General features: G+C 45.7%; 4 non-coding genes across 4 annotated transcripts; 3 read left to right on the forward strand and 1 right to left on the reverse strand.

Annotated features, from left to right (window-relative positions):
* The first annotated feature begins 1,875 nt into the window (after nt 1-1,875).
* TRNAV-CAC (transfer RNA valine (anticodon CAC)) lies at nt 1,876-1,948 on the forward strand. The gene has a single exon. It is a non-coding gene; the product is annotated as a tRNA-Val (tRNA).
* A 1,088-nt stretch (nt 1,949-3,036) lies between these two features.
* On the reverse strand, nt 3,037-3,110 carry TRNAT-AGU (transfer RNA threonine (anticodon AGU)). Its single transcript has one exon. It is a non-coding gene; the product is annotated as a tRNA-Thr (tRNA).
* A 3,629-nt stretch (nt 3,111-6,739) lies between these two features.
* Nucleotides 6,740-6,822, forward strand: TRNAL-UAA (transfer RNA leucine (anticodon UAA)). The gene has a single exon. It is a non-coding gene; the product is annotated as a tRNA-Leu (tRNA).
* Nucleotides 6,823-12,545: 5,723 nt separating this feature from the next.
* Nucleotides 12,546-12,619, forward strand: TRNAT-AGU (transfer RNA threonine (anticodon AGU)). The gene has a single exon. It is a non-coding gene; the product is annotated as a tRNA-Thr (tRNA).
* The last annotated feature ends 1,178 nt before the right edge of the window (nt 12,620-13,797 follow it).

A 13,797-nucleotide genomic window follows, 5' to 3' on the forward strand; every position in this document is an offset into this window, starting at 1 on the left:
GAAAAATAAGCATATGAAAAGATGTACTACTTCATATGTCATCAAGGAAATGCACAATGAAAGAACACGAGATGCCACCACACACCTATCAGAACAGTTGACGTCCAGAACACCGACCACAGCAAATTGTGGGGAAGCTGTGGACTAACAGGGACTCTGATGCATTCCCGGTGGAGTCACAGATGGCACAGCTGCTTTGGAAGACAGTTCGGTGGTTTCTTGTAAAAGGAAACATATTCTTCTCACACAATCCAGTTGTACTCATTGGTATTCACCCAAAAGAGTTGAAAAATGATGTCCACATGAAAATGTGTATGCAGATGTTTATGGCACCTTTATTCACAATTGCCAAAATTTCGAAGCAAGCAAATTATTATTCGATAAGTGAATGGATTAACTGCGATATATGTAGACAATGGAATATTACTCAGCATTGAAAAGAAATGAGATATCAACCCATGAAAAGACATGGAGGAAACTTAAACGCACATTACTAAGAAGCCAATGTGAAAAAAGCTACATACTGTATGATTGTAATTATATGACGTTGTGGAAAGGCAAAACTATGGACACAGTAAAAAGATCTGTCATCGCCAGGGTTTGTGAGGATGGAGGGATGAACAGACCAAGCACAGAGCAATTTTAAGGCAGTGAAATATTCTGCATGATGCTATAAAATGATGGATACATATCATAGTTTTGTGCAAATGGAAGCAATAGCAAGAGTGAAACCTAACGTAAAGTTTGGCCTCTGGGTGGTGATGATATCAAGATAGGACATCGGTTGCAATGAACCCATCACTCCAGTGGGGCATGTTGACAGTGAGGGAGTTATGCGTATGCGGGAGCAGGGCATATGTGAGAAATTTCTGTACTTTCTGCTCAGAGTTTTGCTGTGGATCTAAAACCTCTCTCTCTCTCTCTCTCTCTCTCTCTCTCTCTCTCTCTCTCTCTCTCTCTCTCTCTTAAAGAAAGTCTATGAAATGCATATGTGAGAAAAGAAGAAAGGTTTATGTTTACGGAAGTTTAAGAAGGAAAATGAAGGTTGGGACTTTAAGCTCAGTGGAGAATTGATTCAGAGTCAACCCTAGAATCCGTGTGGACAGTCAGGAAGAACAGCTATGAGCCGGGCGCGGTGGCTCGCGCCTGTAATGCCAGCACTTGGGAGGCCGAGGCGGGTGGATCACGAGGTCAAGAGATCGAGACCATCCTGGTCAACATGGTGAAACCCCGTCTCTACTAAAAATATACAAAAAATTAGCTGGGCATGGTGGCGCGTGCCTGTAATCCCAGCTACTCGGGAGGCTGAGGCAGGAGAATTGCCTGAACCCAGGAGGCGGAGGTTGCGGTGAGCCGAGATCGCGCCATTGCACTCCAGCCTGGGTAACAAGAGCGAAACTCCGTCTAAAAAAAAAAAAAAAAACAGATATGAAGGGCCTGAAGGAGGGACCTAGCCTAGCAACAACAGAGGACAAGGACATTTCATAGAGTCTGAATGTAAGCTCAGCAGAATTTTGCAACGATTTTGACGCTGGGTGAGAGAGTGAGAAGGATTCTGAGGGAAGCAGAAGGACACATTGCAGTCATCACGTCCAGTAGACAAGTCTGGTCAGCCCCAAGATGTTTGAGATTTATCTTACTGCGGTTACAGTTTCGGTATGAGGCTCACAGAACTCAGATACTCAGCAATTTCTGGGTGTTGGATACTCGCGAGTGCACGCGTCGCGCTTGTGTTGTAGCAGTTTAAAGGTGCGATGCAGACCCTGACTTGGCAAGCATGTTTGGATGGCGAGAAAACGCGTTTCTAGGGAGGAGGGGCGCACAGCACGGGATTCCTGATTAGCTCCAGCAGGATAGCGCTCCTCGCCGGCAGGGGTTTCCGTAGTGTAGTGGTTATCACGTTCGCCTCACACGCGAAAGGTCCCCGGTTCGAAACCGGTCGGAAACACTGCTGAGCCTCAGGTTTTGTCTTCGTAAAATTTACAGCGACTGCTCTTAGGACCCCGTCCATTCGCATCAATTACTATACGCACGATACTGTCATGAGGAGTGTTACACACAATGCTAGGGCTGAGGGAAGGCATTTATAGGAGGTGATACTTTGAAGATATAACAGAGAATTTTTTTTTTTCTCTAAAGAACAGCTAAAACAGAGCACTGTGTTCCAGGGTTTGATGATTTTTTTTCCATTCTTTTATTATTTATTAATTTATTTTTGAGGCGGAGTCTTGCTGTGTTGCCCAGGCTGGGGTGGAGTGGCACAATCTTGGCTCACTGCAACCTCCACTTCCCACATTCAAGCGATTCTCCTATTTCAGCCTCCCGAGTAGCTGGGACTGCAGGTGACTGCCACCACGCCTGCCTGACTTTTTATTGTATTTATAGTAGAGACAGGGGTTCACCATATTGGCCGGGCTGGTCTTGAACTCCTGACCTTGTGATCTGCCCACCTTGGCCTCCCAAAACCCTTGGATTACAGGCATGAGCCATCACACCTGGCCTTATGTTTGTCTAATAAATGATCCATAACTTCAGGTCTCATTTGCTACCTGTCTCTCGTTAGGTTTTTTTGTTTTTGTTTTCGTTTTCTTTCAGTGTTTCACCGATCGTTCTTCTTATCCTCTCGAGATGTTGTTACGCTACTCCACTTTACAATATATTCAGTGAGATTCTAGAGTTCAGAATCATGCAAGGAGGGTATGACAGCACTAATTTATACAATATGTATGTCTTACCTCCTTCCTTGCCTTCTTTTTGAACTGTGTTAAAAGCAAAAACGTTAAGTGAAGCTGTAAGTTCATTAGGAATATGAAAAGTAGCTACAAAAATTTAAACGTAGAAAATTGCAGCTCAATTCTAGATGGTCTCTGGCATAGATTTAGCTAATTCATCATAAATATTTCTAACCCATCACCATGTTTTCCTACAAAGTGCCTCTGACATCCAGACTCAATGTCTGCAGCTTTATTAGGTGTAAATCCAAGTAAGGTTTCATTAATGACAAGAAATTGCCTAAGTTTAGGGGAAGAAATAAAGAGGCCTCGCTGGGATTTGAACCCAGGATCTCCTGTTTACTAGACAGGCGCTTTAACCAGCTAAGCCACGAAGCCCCACATGTTTTGTGTGGGGGTAATTTATTATTTTATAAAACCTTACACCTCAACCTGTCAGTGTTTCTACTTCAGTGATTTTCTCTGCAGTAACATAAGAAGATACTTCTCCGTCTTGGTTAAAACCAGAGAATAATGCTCTTGCTGTAGAATAAGAATAGATCCTGAATTAAGAAGACTGTTTTCCTTTAGGAAAACTGCTCTAAATGTCAAGGACACCTCCAGACTCTAAGCTCTGGCGGCCAGGTAGAGAACTTGCTTGGTTTGGAGAACAATTAACGTCTCTTATGCCTAGCCGTGGGTTTGCCTTCTGAGGCACCCTCATTTCATTTCTTCTTCTAGTGGGTGAGTGGTATCAGCAAAAACACTCTCTCCACATTTTTCTCTAACGTGGCCCCCAGTGATTCTGCCTGTCCAACATGCAAACTATACTCACCCTGGCCAAGGCGGACTGCTTTGCAACATGAGCTCCACCCCTAGGATGGCATTATCTAAATCAGGCAAAGGTGCAGATGGAATTCCTTGAGTCGAAATTTTCAAATAAGGTTCTACTTGATTTGAACATCTATGTACTTAAGCTACAAGTTACCTGTCTCCCAACATACAGGCAGAGGAGGCATAGGATAATCTCAATACACACTCCCATTCAAAAAGAATGAAAGCAAGAGGAAAAATAAAACAACAAGAGACACCCTGGTTATAGCAGCTGTAGAGTTCAGTGGGCACAGGGTGCTCGTGTGTTGATTAGAACTCAGTACTGCTGTCTGGGAGTGACTCCCCAGGCTCTTGGCTCCATCTCCTGGGTTCTAATTCTACACTCGGATTCATCCATTCTTTTTTTTTTTGGAGACAGAGTTTCGCTCTTGTTACCCAGGCTGGAGTGCAATGGCGCGATCTCGGCTCACTGCAACCTCCGCCTCCTGGGTTCAGGCAATTCTCCTGCCTCACCCTCCTGATTAGCTGGGATTACAGGCACGCGCCACCATGCCCAGGTAATTTTTTGTATTTTTAATAAAGATGGGATTTCACCATGTTGACCAGGATGGTCTCGATCTCTTGACCTCGTGATCCACCTGCCTCAGCCATTCTTTTAATGAGAAATTTCACTTTGCAGCTGAGTGGTTTGCTTAGCCTACTTCCTTCCCACAGTAGTCTGGGGGGAAGAGGGGTGAGGTCCAATGTCTTTTTATTTTATGCTGTTCTTTATTTCTTTGAGTCCAAGCTGTCAGTGTTCAAATACTATAATTTTCTTCAAAAATGTGATGCTATGAAAGTTACTGAAGTTTATTCCTTTAGCCCGGGGGTTCACAAACCAGAGCCACAGGCCGCATCTGGTCTTGTTGCTGTTTTTAGGAAGTTTTATTGGGGCACAACCACATTCATTCACTTAGCATGAGCTGTGGCTGCTTTCCTGCCACAGCTGACTTGTGTAATTGCCACATCCACCGAACGGCCTGCAAAGCCTAAAATATTTACTATCTGGGTCTTAAAAAAAAAAAAAAAAAGTTTGCCAGGCCTGGAGCGGTGGCTCATCCCTACAATCCTGGCTCTTTGGGAGGCCGAGGCAGGAGGATCACTTGGGTCCAGGAGTTTGAGACCAGCCTGGCCAACCTGAAAAAACCCAGTCTCTAAGAAAAAAAAAAAAAAAAAAAAAAATTGTCTGGACGTGGTGGCACACTCCTGTAGTCCCAGCTACTCCGGAGGCAACAGAATCACTTGAACCTGGGAGGTGGAGGGTGTAAGCCAAGATCGTGCCACTCAGTGCACTGGACCCTGGACAACAAGAGCAAAACTTTTTCACTTTCACGTGTAGATGTTTAAACCCTCTAGATAATTGTGTTTTCAAAAAGTTCACAGATGATTGCTTCTACTCTGTAGTTTGTGCACAGATCATGCTAAATTCCATGACTAACAGTGATCAAATATTCTAAACATTTTTGTGTCTATCCATACAGGATGGATTCTTTCTCTGAGGTGCTTTTCACCTGCATCTCCATCCCCAAGTCAGTTCTTGCCCCAGCACTGAGAAACCTGAGTTTCCTCCAGTGTTTGGTAGAAGTGGGAATCGCTCAGGCCACACACATCCTCTGCCAGGAATGGAACCTTGATCTGGCCAGAGACAAAACCCAGACCCCAACAGCCAAAGGACTTCAGGGGTCCATTCCTTTTTCCATGGCTTCATCAGGCAGAGAAAGATCCTGATGTGGACCCAGGCAGTCCTGAGCATCCAAATAAGGCCTGGGCTCCTTTATCCTCAGCTGATGAGATTCTGAGGAGACGTCTCTGACTGTCTTTGCCTGTCGGCTGCAGACCACACAACCTTTGCATATTGCGGTACTTTCCTCTGGTTACCTGAAAAACGAAGGTACATGCCGCACCCTAGGTGTTCACTGTTGTTACATAAACTAATTTATTCCAACCCTATCTACGAGTTTCTTTTGTGGATTCTTAACTTCCCCGCGACAGCTTTAGCCTCCTTCACTGAGTGCTGTTTGGGAGACTGTGGAAGTTAGAATGACTTGAGGGTGCTTGGTAAGGTTAAGATTCTTGGGACCCACGTAAATCGTTTTATTCAGGATGACTGCATGAGGGGTTCTAGAATCCACATTTGTAATAAGTCTCCCAGGAGATACTTTTTATTTATTTATTTATTTTGAGACGGAGTTTCGCTCTTGTTGCCCAGGCTGGAGTGCAATGGCGCGATCTCGGCTCACCGCAACCTCCGCCTCCTGGGTTCAGGCAATTCTCCTGCCTCAGCCTCCCGAGTAGCTGGGATTACAGGCACGCGCCACCATGCCCAGCTAATTTTTTGTATTTTTAGTAGAGACGGGGTTTCACCATGTTAACCAGGATAGTCTCGATCTCTTGACCTCGTGATCCACCCGCCTCAGCCTCCCAAAGTGCTGGGATTACAGGCGTGAGCCACCGTGCCCGGCCGGGCCCTCCCCTCCCAGGTGATACTTTAGCCACAGGGACTGGATTCTCTGTGGTAACAACTGTGAACTTTTCCGGGGGCAGGTGGAGTTCTGGGGCGGCGCGTTTTTCTGTGCAGCCCACACACAGCTCAGGGTGTTCCTTCTGTAAACAGGTTGCATTGTCAGCTTAGAGCATTTTGTCATTCATATCAGAGTCTGAACTGCCTTTGTGTCTGCTAAAGATCTTAACATTTGCCCCAGAATGAACTCGTTTTACTGTAATAAACCCTGGGCCCCAACCCTGATGCCGCCAACGACAACAGTGTGTGTGGACTGGACGTTTGAATTCAGCGGGCAAAGTGGCGTCTCTGAAGAAAGAGTCGGGACGGCGACTTTGGTGAAGCAGAGGTCGAAGGTGGTGTTAAGGGGCACCCCACTGGGGCACTCCCTCCCCTCGTCTCTCCGCCCCCTCACCCCCACCCCCTTGCTTTTTCCTTTCAAATCAAGTAAAAACAAACATTTCTACAAATGTTTGACTAGATGAGGAGACTCCGGAGAAATGCTTGTTGAACACGTGCTGTGTTTTCCTATCATATCTTGCTTATGTTTTAATACAGTTCAGTAAAAACAGCAAGAACTCGGTACTTCCTCAACGTTCGGCACAAATGCCTTGGTTGTTATAAAAAAATGATTGCCTCGCCCCCAACCTCAGTCACCGAGATGGCCGAGTGGTTAAGGCGTTGGACTTAAGATCCAATGGGCTGGTGCCCGCGTGGGTTCGAACCCCACTCTCGGTAAGCTGAGTTTTTATCTCCAGACTCCTTTAATACCGGCATTTAAAGAGTACTCGAAGGTGACTTCATTGTTTTTCTACCCCTTTGCATAAACACTACTGTTTTCTTGTCTTCAAATCTAAAGAAATTGCCTCAGTAGGCAGCAGTGTGTGATTCTACTGCAACCCATCAGATGGAAATACCGCTCACATCCATAGCTCACATCCATGGTCTGTTCCGGGACTTCCAATTCCACCAGGGATTGAACCTGTGAGGATATTTGATCCCAAGGTCACAGGTAAGAAACTCTAGTTCTCTGTACCTCCCAGAAAGGGAGAGCCACTCCTCAGGATTCTCATAGCTTCCAAATGATTGTGCAAGAAAAGCCCAACTCTTAGCTAGGGCTGTCTGTCAAAAATACCCTGGAGAGCATGGTTGAGTCCTTCTTAATACAGTTTGAGTTTATCTTGTTTTTTTTTTTTTTCTTTTTCAGTTTGAAACGTGAAAATGAAACCCCTCAGGGAAGTTTTTTCTTGTTTTGTTTTGTTTTTTGGTTTTTTTTGGCATTCAACAGGTTATATTGTCTTTAAGAACCTTTTTATATGTTAAAAAGCCATCTGTATTTTCTTTTCTGTTATATGCATAGTATTCTGTGCTAATTTTTCTACTTAGTCGTTGGGTCTTTTATGATTTGTAGGGACTCATTAAATATGACCTCATTAACTTCGTTTTGACATGAATCACAGGCAGTCTAGTCTGTTGTCTTTGAACTTTGTGGTGGCTTCGGACATTTAAAAATGTTTTTGTGTGTGTGTGTGTGTGTGTGTGAGACGAAGTCTCGCTGTGTCACCAGGCTGGAGTGCAGTGGCACAGTCTTGGCTCACTGCAACCTCTACCTTGTGGGTTCACAGTGATTCCACTGCCTCCTCCTCCCGAGTAGCTGGGACTACAGGCATGCACCACCATGCCCAGCTAATTTTTGTATTTGTATTTTATTTTGAGACGGAGTTTCACTCTTGTTACCCAGGCTGGAGTGCAATGGTGTGATCTCGGCTCACCGCAACCTCCGCCTCCTGGGTTCAGGCAATTCTGCCTCAGCCTCCTGAGTAGCTGGGATTACAGGCACACGCCACCATGCCCAGCTAATTTTTGTATTTTTAGTAGAGACGGGTTTCACCGTGTTGACCAGGATGGTCTTGATCTCTTGACCTCGTGATCCACCCGCCTCGGCCTCCCAAAGTGCTGGGATTACAGGCATGAGCCACTGCGCCGGCGCAAATAGGTGTCCATGCAACCAAAGTTACCAGTCTTCAAGTTTTACAAGTTCAGTTGGTTTGCGGGCCTTTGAAATGGCTGTGCTTTTGCCTTCAGTGCTTTCTTCCAAGATCATGGCTGCCTCTCCACATCCCCGATCAGCAGGAAAGTGACCTCTTCAGGGAGCCCTTCTCTGGGCACCCCATCTAAAATAGATTCTCATCTAGCCTCTCCATCACAGTACTCTATTTTATTGTCCCATAATTATAATACATTTAGCACTATCCAAAATTATCTTGATCCTTTATTGCGGGGATCCCCAACCCCAGGGCCATGGACTGGGACGGGTCTGTGGCCTGTTACGAACCCAACCCCACAGCAGGAGTTGACCGGTTGGCGAGCATTATGGCCTGAGCTCTGTCCCTGTCAGATCAGCTGTGGCTCTGGATTCTCATAGGAGCTGGAACCCTGTTGTGAATTGCGCCTGCGAGGGATCTGGGTTGCCTGCTTCCTTAGGCAAATCTAATACCTGATGATGTGAAGTAGAAGGGTGTCGCCCAAAACCATCCCAGCTGCCTTATTGTTCTGTTTGTCTCTCCTACTAAAACGAAAGTTCCGAAAGAATAAAGACTCGCGTATTCTGTATAGCTTTGATTCTTAGTGCCCAGCATAGTGCCCGGTCTATAGTAAATACGTCTCGAAGATTGTTCCAGATGCAGAATCGGAAAGTGTGGAGACTGAATAATAACAAGAGCCAACTTGTAAAAACATTTACTACATGCAAGGCACATTGTAAGTTCTCATTTAACACAGCAATTAGACCGGAGCGGGGTAATATTGCTATTTCAGTTTTACTGATAAGCACGCTAAGTAGACGTTCTCAACCTCCTCAGCAGATACTAGGGGACAAGTTACACAGCCTGAATCATTCTGGAAGAAATATGGCTTGACGGAGAAATGAGGCTGGACTGAGAGAGACAGAGTCTCCCTGTGTCACCCTGACTGGAGTGCAGTGGCGTGATCTAGGCTCACTGCAACCTCTGCCTGCCCGGTTCAAGCGATTCTCCTGCCTTAGCGTCCTGAGTAGCTGGGATTACAGGCGCACATCACCACAGCCGGCTAACATATATATATATGTAGAGATGGGGTTTCACCATTTTGGTCAGGCTGGTCTCGAACTCCTGACCTCGTGATCCGCTGGCCTTGGCCTCCCAAAGTGCTGGGATTACAGGTGTTAGCCACCTTGCCCTGCCTTAAGTATGATTTGCTTTTTAAAAAAACTCTTAAATTAGAAAACTATTTTTAAAGGTATGAACTCTGTTGACATTGGAATAAACGTTTAGAGTATATAAAAGAAAAATCTTTGTCTTTCTTATTATTGAAATTTTGGAAAATTTTTCTTTCTCACTTTATAATTTTGTTTTCTCTTAGACTGAAATGGAGAAAACAGAATGACCCAGCATGAGTGATACAAACGGTGGGTGTTTTTTTTAAAAAAATTAATTAATTAATTTTTATTTTTTTGAGGAAGTAATAAAATAATTCAGCATTTTACTTCAAGAAAATTTCCCTGGGCAGAGGAGGACAAGAATCACAGAAGCCTCCTCTAGTACCTCTGCCCCTGCCAGGTGCCTGCTGCCCTTTTGCTTTGTGGGTGGGATGTGGGTATGTATGCCTTGGAGGTGGGGGAGAGTAACACCCCGGTCAACAGTAGCTTCTCTAGAGTAAGGGAAGGCCCACCAAATTCAGACTCGTTTTCTCAGCGCGAAGTTAAGAACGTACAGGTTGAGATACCCATACCGGGGATAAAAACCACAGCTCAGCTGCCCATAGAGGACTCGAACCTGTAGCTTCAGCGTCATGGACATGACGCTCTAACCAACTGAGCAAAGCAGCCATCCGGTCCAGCGCCTTGCTTCTGTCTTTTATGCAATGGCTTGCTTGATTGAAATGGATCTTTGAATAGACAATTCCATTCGCTGTGTTCCCCACCTTTCCTTCACCCGGGCTGGGGGTGGCGGGGCTCCACCTCGACCCTGGAGGAAACCTGCTTCTTACCGGGAAACGGTTCTTCACCTGCGCATTCTAATCCGGGAAGATTCCTGTCCACGTCCGCGGCGCGTCCCAGGCCTGCGGCGCCGCGCTCGAGTCACCGACTTGCCGCTGCAGTTCCCGTCCCGGGGCAGCTGGTGGCGCTCGAGCGCGGACCGGGGCCGCTCAGGCGGAAGGACGGAGGGAACCGCGTCTTCTGGGTGTCGGACCTCGCCGGGTCCCCGCGCAGAACCAGCCCCCAAAACCGTAAGAGGGAGAGCGGAGCCGGGGCGTTTCCGGAGTGAGGCCTGGTATCTGCGGGGGAGCGAAACCCTGCGATCTGAAACGGGAGGAGGAGGCCAGGCCCGGGTTCGAATCCCAAGGAAGAAGGCGTGAAACGTTTGCGCCCGCGAGGGGCGGTGCGGGCGGGCGGAGCCTCCTCCTGCTGGTGGGTGTCAGCCCGGGGCGGGGCGCCGCGGGAGCAGCTGATTCGGGGTTTACCGTCTGCTTTCTTGACAACATTCCACTTCCCCCTCCCGCCACGACTGCTTCTGTTAGTTCAGGGAATAATTTTTTTTTTTTTTTTTTTTTGGAGACGGAGTTTCACTCTTATTACCCAGGCTGGAGTGCAGTGGCGCGATCTCGGCTCACCGCAACCTCCGCCTCCTGGGTTCAGGCAATTCTCCTGCCTCAGCCTCCCGAGTAGCTGGGATTACAGGCACGCGCCACCGTGCCCAGCTAATTTTTTGTATTTTTAGTAGAGACGGGGTTTCACCATGTTGACCAGGTTTGTCTCAATCTCTCGACCTCGTGATCCACCCGCCTCGGCCTCCCAAGGAAATGATATTTTTAGAAGTTACTTGGCCTATGTACATTTCAAATGCCCTCCTCATGCCCTCCCCTGTATTTAGACGTATATGCATGAATATATATATTTATAAATTGTGAAGTCTTATCTTGCGTATGCACTATCAGTATATGACGTGTTTAATGCTTTATATTCACGTCTTTGCCTTAGAAATGAGAATCGTACCCTTTGACTAGCCAAATTTGCCATTTATTTCAACTCTTTGAATATGAAAAATTAGTTTATTATAAATAACAAATCACCTTTTCCTGTATTTTAGCTCCTTTCATTCACTTTGTACTTTTTTTTTTTGAGACAGAGTCTCGCTCTGTTGTCCAGGCTAGTGCAGTGATCTCGGCTCACTGTAACCTCTGCCTCCCGGCGTGCCTCAGCCTCCGGAGTAGCTGGGATCACAAGGGCACGCCATCACACCAAGCTAATTTTTGTATTTTTAGTAGAGACAGGGTTTCACCATGTTGGCCAGGCTGGTCTTGAACTCCTAACCTCAAGTGATCTGGCCGCCTCGGCTTCCCAAAGTACTGGGATTACAGGCCGTGAGCCACCGTGCCCGGCCTGTACATCTTTTTAATCAACTAGTAGATGCCTTTCTTTGTTTTGTTCTGTAGTGAAAATGCTGAAAGTTTGTGGCATAGATTATTATCACTATTGTTCTACTAGGATGCTTGTTATGGTAAATGATCTCTGAAGGACTGGGCCACATTTAGACTTACCTTGACCTCAAGAGACCAACATAGGCATTAGTCACCGCTTTTTGTCACCGGTCAGTTCCCTAGGAAATAGACACTGAGATGATTTGTGTGCGGGAGGCTTATTGGGAGTGCTCTCAAAATCAGCATCTGTGAGAGGGTCAGGTGAGCAGGATTGAGAAAAGCCAGAAGCTGAATTCAATACAGGTGCAACACACATCCCACCTCACAGGTGTATATAAATCTGGAATGGTCTTTCACAAACATCCTTAATTGCAGTGGGGAGGTAGGAAGGGCAGACCTATGTATTTCTCCATCAACTAGTCATTGGATCTAAGCTGCTCCGGTGGTGGGGTGTGACTTGGAGCAAGGGACTTCCCTTCCTCTGAAGGTAGATCTGAGTCGGACCCAGATAAAAGCCATCAGTAGTTAATATTCCTGTGGTTGAGGAATAAGTGCCACCACTCAGGAAGGGGGGATCTGATGATGCGCCACTTATCCCCATAGTGCCTTCCTACAACAACCATGTGTCCGACATGTGCTAATCTTCCACCAATAACGCCTGCTTCTCCACACTAACAGAGAACAGGTGTGGTTAAAACAAAATGATGCTTAATCAAGTCAATTCGTTTTTCCTTTGAGGTTCAACAGAAGTCCCTACCTGGCCACCAGAGCCTATAGTGAGTCTAGCGGTACCCATGTGGGGACAATTTTTCAAGGAGAAATAGTTGTTTCAATCCAACCTATGTATTCATTCTTTCAAAATAAAGATCTTTTGTTTTAACTGAGACCTGAATATCTTTTTGTGTTTTGAAGTCCTCTAACAAAGGAGTCACCCGGGTTGCTGTGAATGACAGAAGTGTGACATCGTATTCAAACAATACACGATTGAGTCTTTACTCAGCTGTGGCTCCGTGGCTTAGCTGGTTAAAGCGCCTGTCTAGTAAACAGGAGATCCTGGGTTCGAATCCCAGCGGGGCCTTTCTCTATCTGTGTACATGTTTTGTAATTTCACCTGGTGCTGCTGACAGAAAAAACAACTGAACCCAAGGAATCCCGTAATATTCAGGCCTTAGATAAGCCTTGCTAGAAAACAGAAGAGCTACATTGTAAAGAAGGAGACAAATAGAAAGTGCCAATAATTCCGCAGCAATCATAATTCATATGCTGGGATATCGGTAAGACTCAAGGTTTGTCGTATCCTAAGTCTAGGAAGCCTAGCAGAGCTGAGGTGTGCTCCTCCCTTATCCTACCGTTTGAGATCAAATTATGCAGATTCAACAGTTTTAGAAATAGGTGGCTCTCAATCCCAACACTGCAGTTTCGGCGACAGAGAGACCCCGGTCTCAAAACACACACACACACACACACACACACACACACACACACACACACGAATAGGCCCCTTCAGGTATTCTTTGGATATGCTTGATTGCTGAAAATGATTTGTGTTTCCAACCTCAGAACCCTCAAGACACTTCGAATAGAGGTGGCACTCAAAAACTTTTTTACAATACACCACTAATAACTCTTCTAATTTTTTTTTTTTTTTTTTTTTTTTTTTATGAGAAGGAGTTTTGCTCTTGTTGCCCAGACTGGAGTGCAATAATGCGATCTCCACTCACTGCAACCTCCACCTCACGGGTTCAAGCGATTCCCCTGCCTCAGCCTCCCGAGTAGCTGGGATTGCAGGGCCTGACACCACACCTGGCTAATTTTTTTTTTTTTTTTTTTTCAGTAGAGATGGGTTTTCTCCATGTTGGTCAGGCTGGTCTCAAACTCCTGACCTCAGGTGATTCGCCCACCTCAGCCTCCCAAAGTTTTCGGATTACAGGAGTGAGCCACCGTGCCCAGCCTTAAACTTTGAATTGATCACTGTAATAGCTATTCTTCCTCTTTGAATGATTCTGGACTTAGGATATCACCAAAGTTTCTTGAAAGAAGAATCTATTATATCATCTTAAAAAGGGAATTATTATTGACAAAACCGATAAACTATTAACAGACTAAAGGCCAGTGAAAAATGCATTTTGATACCTGAAGTCTTGAAGTTTTTTTCTAGGCAGATTTATACATAAGAGATGTGAGAAAGACGTCAAACCTTGAAGATAAGCTGTGTCTGTCTTAACTGCTCTGTTTCTTTGGGTATTCTATGACATA

This window comes from Callithrix jacchus, chromosome 4 (assembly GCF_049354715.1).
Source record: "Callithrix jacchus isolate 240 chromosome 4, calJac240_pri, whole genome shotgun sequence".
Lineage (NCBI taxonomy): Eukaryota > Metazoa > Chordata > Mammalia > Primates > Cebidae > Callithrix > Callithrix jacchus.